We start from the raw sequence: 15,911 nt of genomic DNA, 5'->3' as shown, positions 1-15,911 counted from the left end.
GTGCCCTGCCTAGGTCCTGAGAATGATGAATACGAAGTGATTGAAACGAAGGTAGAAGAAGACGGCCGAACCACTACTAAACATGTGATTAAGTTTTACTGGAAAGAGACTGCTAGAGCTATAACAGAATTAAAGGACCAATTGACGCGTTATCTGCTCTCACGAAGACAGGCTAGCCGTGATCTTTCACAGGTTACTAATTGTAAACAGGAGAAGGCTGAACTCACTTCAAAGTTTTTGACACGCTTTAGCTAGACGTGGACTTGTTTGGGAAATATGCCACTGAATCAGCAGCAAAGCAATCCTCTCTTTATTTCGACATTTCTGAATAATTGTCGTCCTGATGTACAGAAGGTTTTGAAAAATCATTTGAGTGACCAGAGTAATATGATAGTGAGAGCTCTAGGGGAAAAAATTAGAACTTTGGAGGGAGATGGTCTTCTGGATACTAAGCAGGTGGCCTGCCTTTCTGTTGCTCTTGGTTACTCACAGCCCCATGAGGACATGAATAGGCAGACGAATCGGAATTGGGGTAATCCACAAGCCAGGGTGGGGAATAAGGGATTCCCTGGTAGTAGATTGTGCTATTATTGTGGTAAAGAAGGACATTGGCGACGTGAGTGTCGAAAGAAAAGGGCAGATGAAGACAGAGCACGGCAAATGTCCCCCTCTTCTTCTTCTAATCTTCAGCGTGGTGTGTCTCTTCCTCCTCCTCCCCCTCCTCCTCTTGCTTTGCCTGCCCCTACGGTAAGCGTAGGCCCATATCGAGCATAGAGCTGCCTACAGAGCTGTGACCCCATGATGCTACATTGTTCTTTCAACTCTTATCTAGCCAGTGATTTGCCTGTCGTTGAATTAGCTGTGAATGGAGAGGTGCTCCCTTTTTTAATTGACACTGGTGCTACAATGTCCTCAGTGGGAAATTCCTACGAGGGTCCGATTTCTAACAAAACTGTTCGCTCTGTGGGAATTGATGGGGTCCCTTTTTCCTCCCCTTGCACTCCTCCGTTATTGGTAACCTGTCCCGCTGACCCAGCACTTCGTAAACATCACTCTTTTGTGTTGATGTCACAGTGTCCTTTTAATCTAATGGGGCGGGATCTAATGAGTCTGTTACATTTATCCATTTCGTTTCAGGGATCCAAGATGACTATTTGCACTCCTGACTCGCTGCCTCCTGCTTTATCTTATCTTTCTTCACATGTGACTGTGCCAAATATCTCTGCTGTTTGCATGACTTCTGTAAACCCTGTTATTTCCTCTACTGACCCTTCTACGGCTTTGACTGAAATCCCCTCCTCTCTTTGGGCTGAACAGAAGGACGAGGTAGGCCTAGTTCATTGTGTTCCTTATGAAGCTAAGCTGAAACACCTGCTTCCTGTCTATGTTAACCAGTATCCTCTCTCTGAGGACAAAGTCAAAGGAATTGATGTCATCTTACAGTCTCTCCTTGAACAAGGCGTGGTGAGAGAGTGTACTAGCCCGTACAATACACCTGTCAACCCCGTGCCCAAGCCGGACGGTACCTGGCGTTTTACGCAGGACTTGCGTAAGATTAATGAACTGATTGTTCCTGTAGCACCCATTGTACCTGACGTTTCCTCTGTAATATCACAAGTTCCTGCTGATCATTGCTATTTCTCCGTCATTGATCTCTGTTCTGCTTTTTTCAGCATTCCAGTTGAAGAAAACACACAGCCTTTGTTTGCGTTTACGCACAGATGGAAGCAGTATACTTGGACACGCCTACCACAAGGTTTTATTGATTCTCCAGCTGTGTTTTCAGCTGTAATTCGTAACGCACTTTGTGACCTCTCCCTCCCCCAGGGCTCTGTGGTCCTGACATACGCAGATGATCTTCTGGTATCCGCTGAGTCACCGGAAATCTGCCAAGACGCATCATTGCGCCTGCTCCAACATCTGGCGCAAAAGGGTTTCAAGGTTTCCAGAACCAAGCTCCAGTTCTGCAAGGACACTGTTAAGTACCTGGGCTTTGAACTTTCACAAGGTTGTCGTAAGCTGTCAGCTGATTGGGTGCAGGCGATTCTAGACACAAAACGCCCTGCAACTAAACATGCACTGATGTCTTTTCTGGGTCTTATCAACTATTGCAGACAATGGATCCCTGACTGCTCCTCATATGACAAGATTCTCCGTTCTGCAATCTCTCATCAAGATCCACAGCGACATCCTTTGACCTGGACTGACACTATGATTAACGCTTATCACTCCCTCAAAAGCGCTCTCTGCTCAGCCCCAGCTCTGGGTTTACCTGACTACTCAAAGCCCTTTCATCTCTACGCCTGTGAACAACAAGGTACGGCGTCTGGTGTTTTGGCTCAAGAGCATGGGGGGGAATTCGTCCGTGTGCGTTCTTATCTAAAACATTAGACACTGTTGCTCAAGGCTTGCCTGCATGTCTAAGAGCTGTCGCCGCCTGTGCTATGATGGTTTCAGATGCAGAGAAATTGGTTTTGTCTCACCCACTGATCTTGCACTCATCACATCAAGTTAAACAGGTATTGCAAAATTTACAGACTCAACATATGACTGCGCAGCGACGCTCCGGATATGAAACCATTCTCTTTTCTACTGACAATCTCGAAATTTGTGCCACATCCTCTAATACTGTAGGTCACGCTCTCGCACGCCTTCTTGATTCTCAGGGCGACACTCTAGAGGACACCGATCATGATTGTCTATCTGAAATCTTGCATACTACCAGGATCAGGCCTGATCTTTCCTCCAGCCCTCTGGAGATGGGGGAAGTACTCTTTGTTGATGGCTCTTATTCTAAACCTTCAGATGGTGTTTTCCTCTGTGGCTATTCTGTGTGTTCCCTGCCTGACATTGTACACGAGGCCTATGCTCTCCCGTTCTCTTCCGCTCAGGCAGCCGAGTTGTATGCACTAATGCGTGCTTGTATTTTGTCTCAGGGCAAGGATGTCACAATCTACACAGACTCTCGTTACGCCTTTGGGGTGGCTCATGATTTTGGGAAGATTTGGCAGTCACGGGGCTTCCACGCCGCAGATGAGAAGCCCATTTCACACTCTACCTTAGTACAAAACCTTATTGATTCTTGTCATCTCCCTAGGTCACTCACCATAGTTAAGACTAAAGCGCATGCCTCGGGAAACACCCCTGAACGCATGGGTAACTCTCTTGCTGATCGTATGGCAAAACTTGCTGCTGTATCTGGTGTCATGTCTCCTGGCCTAGACCCTTCATCATGTAATACATCTTGTCTTGCTAGTAGCCTGATCCCAGATTTAGACCTTATTTCCTTACAGGCTTCAGCTTCTCCAAATGATTCTGCCTTTTGGCAGTTACAAGGCGCTTATGTCGCCTCTGATGGCCTATGGTACAGTCAGGATGGCCGCCTTTGTCTTCCATCACATTGCCTTCCCTTCCTCGTGCGTGAATTTCATGGCGTGACACACCGTGCACGAAGGGGGGTGAAGGGGGACATGAACAAACTTTTCTGTATAGCCAATCTAAACAGTTTGGTGGACTCAATTCTCGAGAGATGCCTCATCTGCGCACAAAACAATCCCTCTAAAGCAGTTGCGAAACATGAGTGTTTACCCATACCTACATCTCCATTCCTAGAATGGCAAATCGACTTCACACACATGCCTCCCTGTGGGCCGTTTAAATATCTCCTGGTGATTGTGGACAAATTCTCTAAATGGGTAGAAGCCTTTCCGTGTTCTAGAGAGAATGCAAAGGTAGTGACTCGTACGCTGGCAAAAGAAATAATACCTCGTTATGGGGTTCCCGATGCCATAGACTCAGACAAGGGTACCCCTTTCACCTCAAAGGTCACACAAGACCTGTGTAAGTATCTCTCACTAAACTGCCGTTTTCACATTCCGTACCATCCTCAATCTTCTGTTATCGTAGAACGTACTAATCAAACATTGAAAGACAAACTAACTAAGGCTATGCAGACCACAAGTTCCAAAAATTGGGTAGACCTATTGCCAGCCACACTGGCTGAAATTCGTATGACATCGAAACCTAGTCTCGGCGGCTATTCCCCCTATGAGATTATTTTTGGACGACCGTTCCCTCTCCCCTGGAGAAAGGGGACTCCGGCTCTGGGTACCTCTGATTTGAAGACACATATGGATGAGTATTCTGCAGCCCTTATCGATAAATTGCATGAAATTTGTACTAAGGTCAATAGTACGATATCATTTCCACCATCAGCAAACACACACCCCTTCCAAGTGGGAGACAAGGTGCTGGTGCGACTTTTTAAACGATTTGGACAATTGGGAGAACCTAGATATAGTGAGCCTGCAGAAATAGTCGCCATTACACATACTGCTGTCTTAACTGAACTTTTTCCACAGTGGATCCATGCCACACGACTAAAGAAGGCTCCATAACAAAGTTGTGTTACAATGATCAGTTTGCTATTAACGCTTTTTGTGTCCCTATCCAGTCTGTTTCTTTCTCTCTTTCTCTCTCTGTGCTCTACATAGATTTGACCTGTGTGCAGCCCGGCTGACTGAGAATCAGTTGCTGCCTGCGAGACGTTGTGAACAAAAAGGGGAAGGGATCTCGCGCCCAGTTTGGAACCACTCCTCCTCACTACAACCATGATGGTCCGCATCGCGGGTTTCGTGACTTCATCCTTGCTCGGGGCAGGGCTACCCGCCCGAGCTTTCGTGGCTGCTTCATCTCTGCTCGGGGCAGGGTTACCCGCCCGAGCCTTCGTGACTATTTTCTTATTGCTCGGAGCAGGGTTACCCACTGGAGCTGGACCTCGAGACAACATCTTCTGGCAATTTGCTAACTGGACTGCACGGACTCACACAAACGAAAGTTGTTATGTATGTCATTTGATGCCATCTTCTACTATTATTACACGCCCACCTTTGCCGCTATGCTCCGAAGCTTTATATTATGCTTGGGGCCCAAAAGGCCAACCTTTTAAATTTTGGGGCCCTTTCTGTAATTACTCTCCTCACCCTTCTGCGGTAGCAAGGTTAAACCAGACTTCTTTGGGGGCGTCGTGGCTCAGGTGGCTAAGGCGCCATACCATGAATGCGGGCGACCTGGGTTCGGTTCCGGCCCAGGGTCATTTCCCGATCCCTTCCCGTCTCTCTCTCTCTCTCCCGCTCGTTTCCTGTCTCTACACTGTCCTATCCAATAAAGGTGCAAAAAGCCCAAAAAAATATCTTTTAAAAAAAAAAACCAGACTTCTTTAGCATATGGCACAAATACCCCCGATATTATTTTGCAAGATTCTATTCTCACTACTCTGAAAGTAGATATGCCTTCTAATTTCACTTTCCCTCACTGTTTTAGAATGAATTACTCTCAAAAAAATAACGTTTACTTGGGACACATTCCTAAGTCTCAATGTAAGCAGATATATGATTAGAATTCCGCCACCTCTCCATGTCCTCGCTGGGTCCCGAATTCATGCCAATGTAACCCTCCGCTAACTGTACACTCAACAGTATCGGGTATATCAATAATACATGTAGGGCTCATCCTAATTGTGTTCCACCACACCCTAATAATTATCCTGGTGTTAAATTAGCATTAAACTGGTACTGGTACTGCGGTAATAGTAATCTCCTTGTTTCGTTTCCCACCAAGTGGTCAGGCATTTGTGCTCCCATACAACTCAAAAACGCTATCACTGCTATCCATCCTCTCTCTGCTCATCGCCCAAAACGAGATGTCATTCATAATTTTCCACCCTTGGAACATCATCTTACTACTAGGTGGCACCGTTTTTGGACATCAATGTTTCCTCATTTTGGTGTAGCTGATCTATGGAGGAATGTAGAATTAACACATTATCGCTTAGCCAGCTTTGTTAATGAAACCATTAAAGCTGTCGATGGTATTAGGACTGAGTTAACCGCCCTGTGTCTAATGACTACTCAAAATCGTATGGCCCTTGATATTTTGTTAGCAGAAAAGGGGGGTGTTTGTGCTATGGTCGGAGACAGCTGTTGCACTTTTATTCCTACTAATGATAACCCGGATGGTGAAATAGGTGCAGCCGTACATCAAATGAGACAGATCGCTCAACAACTAGAGCATGATGAACATGGGGATACGGCAGGGTGGGTGTGGTTTTCTAGACTGTTTGGTAATTGGTCTGCTATTCTTTCCATGTGTATCCCTGTAGTGGTGATTTTTCTTTTGTTTATTTTCCTGGGACCTTGCATTTTGAAATGCTTGATGGACAGAATGCATAAGATGATAAATAGCCTTACCCGCAAACCCCTGCAGAGAGAAAACAATGTATATTATCGTCCTGCTAGGGTGTAACACTAATCTAATTAAAATCTAGTTAATACTGTAATTAGTATTAAAGGGGGGGATTGTTAGGTTAAATTTTATTATATGTAGGTTAAATCAAGATATATGTAGGTTATATGTAAGTTTAGTTAAGTATTAATTCTTGGCCAAGAATTCAGCAAATTATTCTGTGACAAAATTATATTAGTTGAAACGACCTTATGTCTCGGCTGGACATTGTTTGGGAACATTTTGTTTATTTTTGATATGAATGTGTATTTTGATCAGAGAGGTGTCTGAAAGATTCGCCAAGGTCTGTTTTGATGTCAGATCGACCCACACACACTCTGAAATGGTAGAATTAAGGTTGCATTAAATAATTCATGTTAGTTAAGACTTAGGTTTATAGCTTCTTAAAAGATCCTTTTTTTTGGACTATTGCATATACTATGGTAGTGATTTGGATTTAATCAATGCATTTCGAGATTAATGTTAGTTTTATAGTTTTAAGTTAGTTTCATAATGACATTATAATTATTGTTAAGATCTTATGATTCTAAGGGTCTTTAGTTTAAAAGCATTAACCTAATTTAGTTATGAGTTTAATCCTGGTAGTTGTTTAATTGTTCTCTCTTTCAGACATATTCTCATTTTTCTTATGTTTAAGTTGCTTTTATTTTTATGTTTATTTTCTAATAACATTCTTTGTTTTGACATTATTAAAGACATATTGTTATTTGTTATTTTGCTTATATTGATGAAATCAAGATGTAATTTACTGACTTAACACACATTCATGTGTTAAGAAATTATGTTAGCTATTAGATCCTTTTCTGTGCAAACTAATGTCTTTGACCTTCTCTGAATAGACTCCGTAGACTAGACATTATCTGTGTTTAGAAATTCCATGCTCTATGTAATAGCTGACCATAAGCAGAGACTCTGATATCTATCTGTACCTTACTATCATGTCATGGTCAGTATTATGATTGATTCAAGATCATTACACACACCTCTACATAGACGCACCCACATACACACAAATGAAGACAAAACATAAACACAGAGATGCTATAAGATGTTTCCAAGAATGTTTTCATTTCGACGAAGTGACTGTGCGAATAAACTGGCATGTGAAACCTTTCTGTTTCTCTCACGTTTTCCATTCGTCCCGGATCCGAGGGGGCACACGAAGGAATCTGGGGTCTCTGACTGGGTTGAACCCCAACAGTGACAATGGTGAATTTGCATTGCTTGTATGAGAGAACATATAATTTAACATTTTAATTGCATTTATATTATGTTTTATCCCTAAGATATTGAAAAATCTCCAATCGGTGGCCATTTTGGACGCCATCTTGAATTTCTCAGAGAACACAAGGTGGATTCCCGGGGACTTTTAGTATGTTATTCCTAAGGGTATTCTGAGCATATTCTGAAAAATTCAGCTTGTTACTAATTTGTTCCGAGTTGGACTCAATTTTGAGCTAATGCTCTTGGGCTACATTGCGGTCAGTAGGCTGTGTGCTTTTGGCTGTCTTCGTAGGCAGACATTAGCCCTGTTGTAACATCATAAATAACTGTAAAATACATTGTTTTGTGGAAATGTATTGACGCACTGCGGCCTCAGACAGCAAGATAACACACACACACACACACACACACACACACACACATACACACCAGAGAACCAAGAAATAAAACTACAAAAAATCTTCCTAACAATCACTTTTTATTGATGTGAAACCAAAAAATGCTCATGAAAATAAGGTTGCTCGCCTAATGTCAGCTCCTCAATAGCGTTACAGTTGTACACGGCTCTGGTCAAAAACTGGGAATGGAAGACTGGTGAAAACTTACTAAATAACAAAACACCTAATGCAGGGCTTTTCAAAGTGTGGGGCGCGCCCCCCCTGGGGGGCGCCAGAGTTCTTCGGGGGGGGCGCAACGTGAGAGACAAAATGGATCGGTTTTTAGTACCTAAAGCTACAGTGAGTGAGGAGACAAAGTCTGGGCCAAGCAAAAAAACAGAGCCTCCAGGATGTTGCGATTTGCAACTTCAGCGCAAATTCAACCAATCCCCGCAAATTCAGGGCGGTGTTGCAATTATATCCAATCACCGCAACTTTCCCGCAAATTTGACCAATCGTTGGCGTCGTCTTGAGGTGACGTCGACAAACTACCTTCCGCCTTACTTCTGTGTGTTCAAGAGAAGCAGCATGCGCGTCGTGTTGCCAGATTGGGCGATTTCAAGTGCATTTTGGCGGGTTTTGAACATATTTTGGACTGGAAAACGTCAGCAGTATCTGGCAACACTGAAAGTGTGTTATGTTTACACTGAAGGACTGTGTGCACTTTATTTTTTTTTACTTAATACAAGAAATTAATGGATGCCAACATTTTTGCCAAAATGATATTTTATTTTCCATTGTTTAGGCAGCTTCAGCATCATACTGTGAGATTCTGTTCAAATTGTTTTTTTCTTCTATGAAGCCTGAGCCGTTTATTTTATTAGTTTATAATTATTGTTTAATTTAGTCTTCAGGAGAGACTGCCTGCACACAGAACTAGTATTAATAGTTTTTTTTTTCTTACATAAAAGCTGAGGCATTTATATTATGTTTTAAGGTAACTTCATGTTGTGCTGTGAGGTTCTATGCACTTTTGAACCAACAGGTGCATTTGGATAAGTAAAGCCTATTTTTCTGCATTTTTGTAGTCCTGGTAATCTTTTATATTGGTAAAGTTGTTTATAGGACCATTTCTCTTTGTTTTTTTAATCAATAGTTTTTCAGTAATAACTTAATATTTAACATATCACTCAATTTTAATCACAAAAAGAGAAAATCGCAACAATTTCTCGCAACTTTCACTTCCTCCCGCAATGTAATCGCAACAAAAACCTAAAAAAACACTGCAACTTTCATCGCAATTTTTTTGGAAACCCCTGCAACATCAGACATTTTAGCCCGCAACAATCACAAAAAAGGCCCGCGGAATCCTGGGGGGACTGGAAAACGAAGGAAGTATGACCACGATTATTTAAAGTTTGGATTTTCATGGACTGGATCTGAAGATGCTCCACTGCCACAGTGCGTGTCTGCCAAGAGGTGCTCGCTAACGATGCTATGAGATGTTTAAAATGTGTAAAACAAGATGTTTTAAAAAGCACAGATGTTTAAAATGTGAAAAAGAAAAAAATAATGTGTACAACAACCATTTTTTAAAAATACGAATGGAACATTAAGTATAGCAACAACAAAAATTGTAAGGGGGGGCGCTGTTTTTTATTTGCTCTCCGAGGGGGGGCTGACTCTCCCACACTTTGAAAACCCCTGGCCTAATGTATTGTTTGTGAAATCTCCATTTTTCAAGCTGCTGTATTTGTTGTGGATTAGAGGGATTTGTGAAGACTTTAGGTGTTTTTTTTCTGTGAGATTTGTTTTATTATTTGTCTACAAGTGCTTGTTCACAAAAGGAAGGGCATTAGCTTGTTAGCTTGACCGCTTGCTAGCAATCCCCACCACCACCCAGCCAAGCTGGGCACTGGCAGCTAGTAACAACCTTTTTGCTTGTTACTTCCACTTGCTAACTCCTCTGCGAGATGGAGCCAGTAAACAACTTTTTGGGAGATGAAAGGATTAACATCGTTGATCGCATCTTACAGGATTATTTCCAGTCTTTTTTGTACGAGGAGATATTACGTGTGATGTTCAGCTGCTGTTAAAGCTGAACAGTCACTTCACGGAGTAAACATGCACACACACACACACACACACACACACACACACAGCATTATGGTTTATGTGCAGACTGCCTTGAGCTTCTTTTTCTTTGTAACCTCTACCCATTGTTTTGTTATTCTGTTACTTTGTAAAGATTTAATTAATTAATATTTAATTTATTATTGTTTTCACCTGTTCACGGCTAAAATGTCACAGCTTCACAGGGCAAAACTGAGAGCCAGTTCTGTTAAAGCTGAACAGTCACTTCATGGAGTGAACGTGCACACACACACACACACACACACACACACACACACACAGTGTTATGGTTTATGTGCAGACTGCCTTGAGCTTCTTGTTGTTATTGTTAATACACAGAACTACACACACACAGTTTATGTGAAATATAGATGAAATCTCTGCCTGTTATGACGTCCTGATCAATAAACAAAGTTACTCAGCAGTTACTCAGTACTTGAGTAGTTTTTTCACTTAATACTTTTTACTCTTACTCAAGTAACTAATTGGATGACTACTTTTTACTTTTACTTGAGTAATATTATTCTAAAGTAACAATATTCTTACTTGAGTACAATTTTTGGCTACTCTACCCACCTCTGATTGATGACTATTTTGTAAATACATTTATTTTAATAGTTATGTTATTTCTGCCTGGATATTTACTCAGTTAAATTTGTTAATAATCATTTGTTATTAAAAATAATACTCAGATTTATTTAATAAATAATTGTGTAAAATAAGGAGATATTCAGACACTATATTCAACAAAGCATGCAGTACACGTCTGATGCTTCTCGAGTGAGAAAGTCTATTTTACATTGATTGAAATGTTTTTTATTACTTGATTTATATCAGTTTTAAAAAAGGTTTGTGATACATTGTTAAAAAAAGACAAATGTTTGCAAATTAAAAATTTTATACTATCTCAATATTGCAGAAGATATAATGTGAAAAAAATATATATATACAGTTAGGTCCATATATATTTGGACACTGACACAATTTTTTTTTTTTTACCTGTTTACTGAAACATATTCAAGTTATAGTTATATAATGGACATGGACATAAAGTCCAGACTTTGAGCTTTCATTTGAGGGGATCCACATTAAAATCGGATGAAGGGTTTAGGAGTTTCAGCTCCTTAACATGTGCCACCCTGTTTTTAAAGGGACCAAAAGTAATTGGACAATTGACTCAAAGGCTATTTCATGGGCAGGTGTGGGCAATTCCTTCGTTATGTCATTCTCAATTAAGCAGATAAAAGGCTTGGAGTTGATTTGAGGTGTGGTGCTTGCATTTGGAAGATTTTGCTGTGAAGAAAACATGCGGTCAAAGGAGCTCTCCATGCAGGTGAAACAAGCCATCCTTAAGCTGCGAAAACAGAAAAAACCCATCCAAGAAATTGCTACAGTATTAGGAGTGGCAAAATCTACAGTTTGGTACATCCTGAGAAAGAAAGAAAGCACTGGTGAACTCATCAATGCAAAAAGACCTGGACGCCCACAGAAGACAACAGTGGTGGATGATCACAGAATAATTTCCATAGTGAAGAGAAACCCCTTCACAACAGCCAACCAAGTGAACAACACTTTCCAGGAGGTAGGCGTATCAATATCCAAATCTACCATAAAGAGAAGACTGCATGAAAGTAAATACAGAGGGTTCACTGCACGGTGCAAGCCACTCATAAGCCTCAAGAATAAAAAGGCTAGATTGGACTTTGCTAAAAAACATCTAAAGCCAGCACAGTTCTGGAAGAACATTCTTTGGACAGATGAAACCAAGATCAACCTCTACCAGAATGATGGAAAGAAAAAAGTATGGTGAAGGCGTGGTACAGCTCATGATCCAAAGCATACCACATCATCTGTAAAACACGGCGGAGGCAGTGTGATGGCTTGGGCATGCATGGCTGCCAGTGGCACTGGGTCACTAGTGTTTATTGATGATGTGACACAGGACAGAAGCAGCCGGATGAATTCTGAGGTATTCAGAGACATACTGTGTGCTCAAATCCAGCCAAACTGATTGGTCGGCATTTCATAATACAGATGGACAATGACCCAAAACATAAAGCCAAAGCAACCCAGGAGTTTATTAAAGCAAAGAAGTGGAATATTCTTGAATGGCCAAGTCAGTCACCTGATCTCAACCCAATTGAGCAGCATTTCACTTGTTAAAGACTAAACTTCAGACAGAAAGGCCCACAAACAAACAGCAACTGAAAACCGCTGCAGTAAAGGCCTGGCAGAGCATTAAAAAGGAGGAAACACGGCGTCTGGTGATGTCCATGAGTTCAAGACTTCAGGCAGTCATTGCCAACAAAGGGTTTTCAACCAAGTATTAGAAATGAACATTTTATTTACAATTATTTAATTTGTCCAATTACTTTTGAGCCCCTGAAATGAAGGGATTGTGTTTAAAAAATGCTTTAGTTCCTCACATTTTTATGCAATCATTTTGTTCAACCCACTGAATTAAAGCTGAAAGTCTGAACTTCAACTGCATCTGAATTGTTTTGTTCAAAATTCATTGTGGTAATGTAGAGAACCAAAATTAGAAAAATGTTGTCTCTGTCCAAATATTTATGGACCTAACTGTATTACAAAATTCACATTGAAAAGTGCTCTTTGAGCCACTTTTTACACTCACACTTTACACAACTTTCTCACACATATATGCACACACACATGCTGACATGCTTTCTCTTCTGGTTTCCTTCCCAACCTTGAAACCACGGGTCAGCAACCTTTTTGACATGAAGCTTAATTTTGTCGAAGGCTCATTGATTCACATGGGGCAGAAAGGCTAGCTCATATGTTCCAATCCCACAGAAGAGCTACTGCACCACAAACTGGTGAAAACGTTCATGCTGACACCTTTCTGTTTTAACCAGTGTTAACTTGTTCAGCAGTCTGTGCTACAGTAGCTCTTCTGTGGGATTGGAACATATGTTCTAGCCTTCATGCCCCATGTGAATCAAATCAATGAGCCTTCAATACCCATGACCCTGTTGCCGGTTCACCGGTTGTCTTTTGGATCCTTGGACCACTTTTGTTCGGTACTAACTACTGCATACCAGGAACACCTCACAGGATGGGCCATTTTGGAGATGCTCAGACCCAGTCATCTCACCATCACTATTTGGCCCTTGTCAGAGTCGCTCAGATCCTCACACTCGCCCATTTTTCCTGCTTCCAACACATCAACTTCAAGAACTGACTGTTCTCCTGCTGCCTAATAAACCCCGCCCCTCGCCAAGTGCCACTGTAATGAGATAATCAATGATATTCACTTCAAATGGCAGGAGTCATAGTGTTATACCGTATATAATATGGACACGAGTGTTTTAGTGTGAAATAGGCCACTCATATTTTTCATCCGAGCTCCATCTGGGACAGGGAGAACCAAAACCGTGACATAAATCTCTATCTGTCACTTGTGAGGAAATTGATGAGTGAGTTGTTTTGATAAATTTGATAATTTTTTTATTTGTGAATGGGTTGATATAATAAAAAGAAAATCACACGCTGCCTTGAAGATATGAAGTTTATCTTCTCATGTTATAAAACTTGCATTTTTCATACGAAATATGTTGCGGATCTGAGTGACATATTTCCTGATATTTCACTGTGATGATGTCACTCCCAGCGTTTTCCCTCTGACTAGACACACATTATCAAAATGCTAAATCTTTTTTTATACACTTTTTTTTATAATATAAAGAATATTACACTATGGCACAAAGATATGAAGTTTATCTTCTTGTGTTGAAAATATTTTCACTCGATTGCTTCACTCACTCATAAATATGTTCACCAGTCAAAGATAAACTTCATATCTTCACACAACCATGTAATATCCTCTATATACAGTTTTGTTCAAAAGTCTTAGACACGTAAAAAAAAATGCTGTTGACCAAAAATGGCTTTAAAAATAATGAAATGTTTCAACATTAAAAAAATACTATAAACAGTAATCAGTGAGCCTTAATAAATGAAACAAAGTCAGTATTTGGTGTGAGACGAAATTCCCTTTGCTTTAGTCTGAGGTCCAGTGAGTTGCAGTTTTATGTGGAAATGATCTGTAGGTTTTCCTGAGCATCTTACAGAACCAGCCCCAGTTCTTCTGGACACTTTGACTGTCACACTCACTTCTTCATTTTACACCAAAACCCAGCAGCCTTCATTATGCTTTCTTTTTTCATCTAAAAAGTGCTCTCTTATGGAATATGCTGCTCAGATACAAACTTTTTTTTTCTGTAACATTTAATTTTGTGTTGAAAAAAAAACATTTGTAACTCTAATGTTTTTGTAATGTTTTACTCAATAATGTAGAAATCTCATCTCATCATCTCTAGCCGCTTTATCCTTCTACAGGGTCGCAGGCGAGCTGGAGCCTATCCCAGCTGACTACGGGTGAAAGGCGGGGTTCACCCTGGACAAGTCGCCAGGTCATCACAGGGCTGACACATAGACACAGACAACCATTCACACTCACATTCACACCTACGGTCAATTTAGAGTCACCAGTTAACCTAACCTGCATGTCTTTGGACTGTGGGGGAAACCGGAGCACCCGGAGGAAACCCACGCGGACACGGGGAGAACATGCAAACTCCACACAGAAAGGCCCTCGCCGGCCACGGGGCTCGAACCCGGACCTTCTTGCTGTGAGGCGACAGCGCTAACCACTACACCACCGTGCCGCCCAATGTAGAAATCATAAAATGGAAATCTATAACAAAGTTTGTATGAAAAAAAAAAGGGTTGTTTTCCCCACAGCCCGTGGAGGCTGGGTCGTCAGTCAACTAAATAAGACAGGCCATGCAACAGCCAGTGGCTGTTCAAGAGGTGATTTGATGTGCAGCTGAGAAGGCACTTGAACAATTCTTTTAAAAAAAATTAATTTATTATAAATCCTCTGTCAAGCACTTATGACCAGTGTGCCAATGATTACACTGCTGTAGATACAAGATGCTTTTATTGTCACTGTACAAGTACAATGAGATGTTGTTTGGAACAAGCTCAGTTAAATTCACTAAAGTATGAAGTATAAAAGTTCTTCAATAAAAAAGTAATACAGTACAAACACAGTGAGGTAGAACAGAATTATTGAGGCCTTCTTCTTCTTTTGGCTGCTCCCGATTAGGGGTCACCACAGCAGATCTTTTGTCTCCATTGCTCCCTGTCTTCCGCATCCTTCTCTTTCACACCTGCCACTTTCATGTCCTCTCTCACCACATCCATGTATCTCCTCTTTGGCCTTCCTCGTTTTCATGTGCCTGGCAGCTCCATCCTCAACATTCTCCTTCCAGCATGCTCTGCATCTCTTCTCAGGATGTGCCCATACCACCTCCGTCTCATCTCTCTTAGCTTCATTCCCAAGCTCTCCACATGTGCTGTCCCTCTGATGTGCTCGTTCCTTATCCTGTCCAACCTCCCATCGCAAACCTTAACATCCTCAACTCCACCACCTCCAACTTTGCCTCCTGTCTCTTCGTTAAGGGTACGGTCTCCAATCCATACATCACAGCTGGTCTCACTACTGTCTTATACATCTTACCTTTCACTTCTGCTGGGACTTTCCGATCACAAATGACTCCCCGAGATCCTTCTCCACCTGCTCCACCCTGCCTGCACTCTCTTTCTCACCTCACTATCGCAGCCCCCATTTTCCTGCACAGTTGACCCCAGGTACTTGAATTCACCAACTTTCTTAATATCTACTCATTGCACCTTCACAACACTCTCATCCCCATTCTCATGCAGCACATGTATTCTGTTTTGCTACTGACAAACTACTGAACATCATGGACGATGCCAGCCACCCTCTGCACACCGTCATCAGCAACCAGAGGAGCCTGTTCAGTGACAGAATGCTCCTTCCCA

The sequence above is a fragment of the Neoarius graeffei genome, chromosome 14, assembly GCF_027579695.1.
Source record: "Neoarius graeffei isolate fNeoGra1 chromosome 14, fNeoGra1.pri, whole genome shotgun sequence".
NCBI lineage: Eukaryota > Metazoa > Chordata > Actinopteri > Siluriformes > Ariidae > Neoarius > Neoarius graeffei.
Note: the sequence above shows the minus strand (reverse complement) of the source record.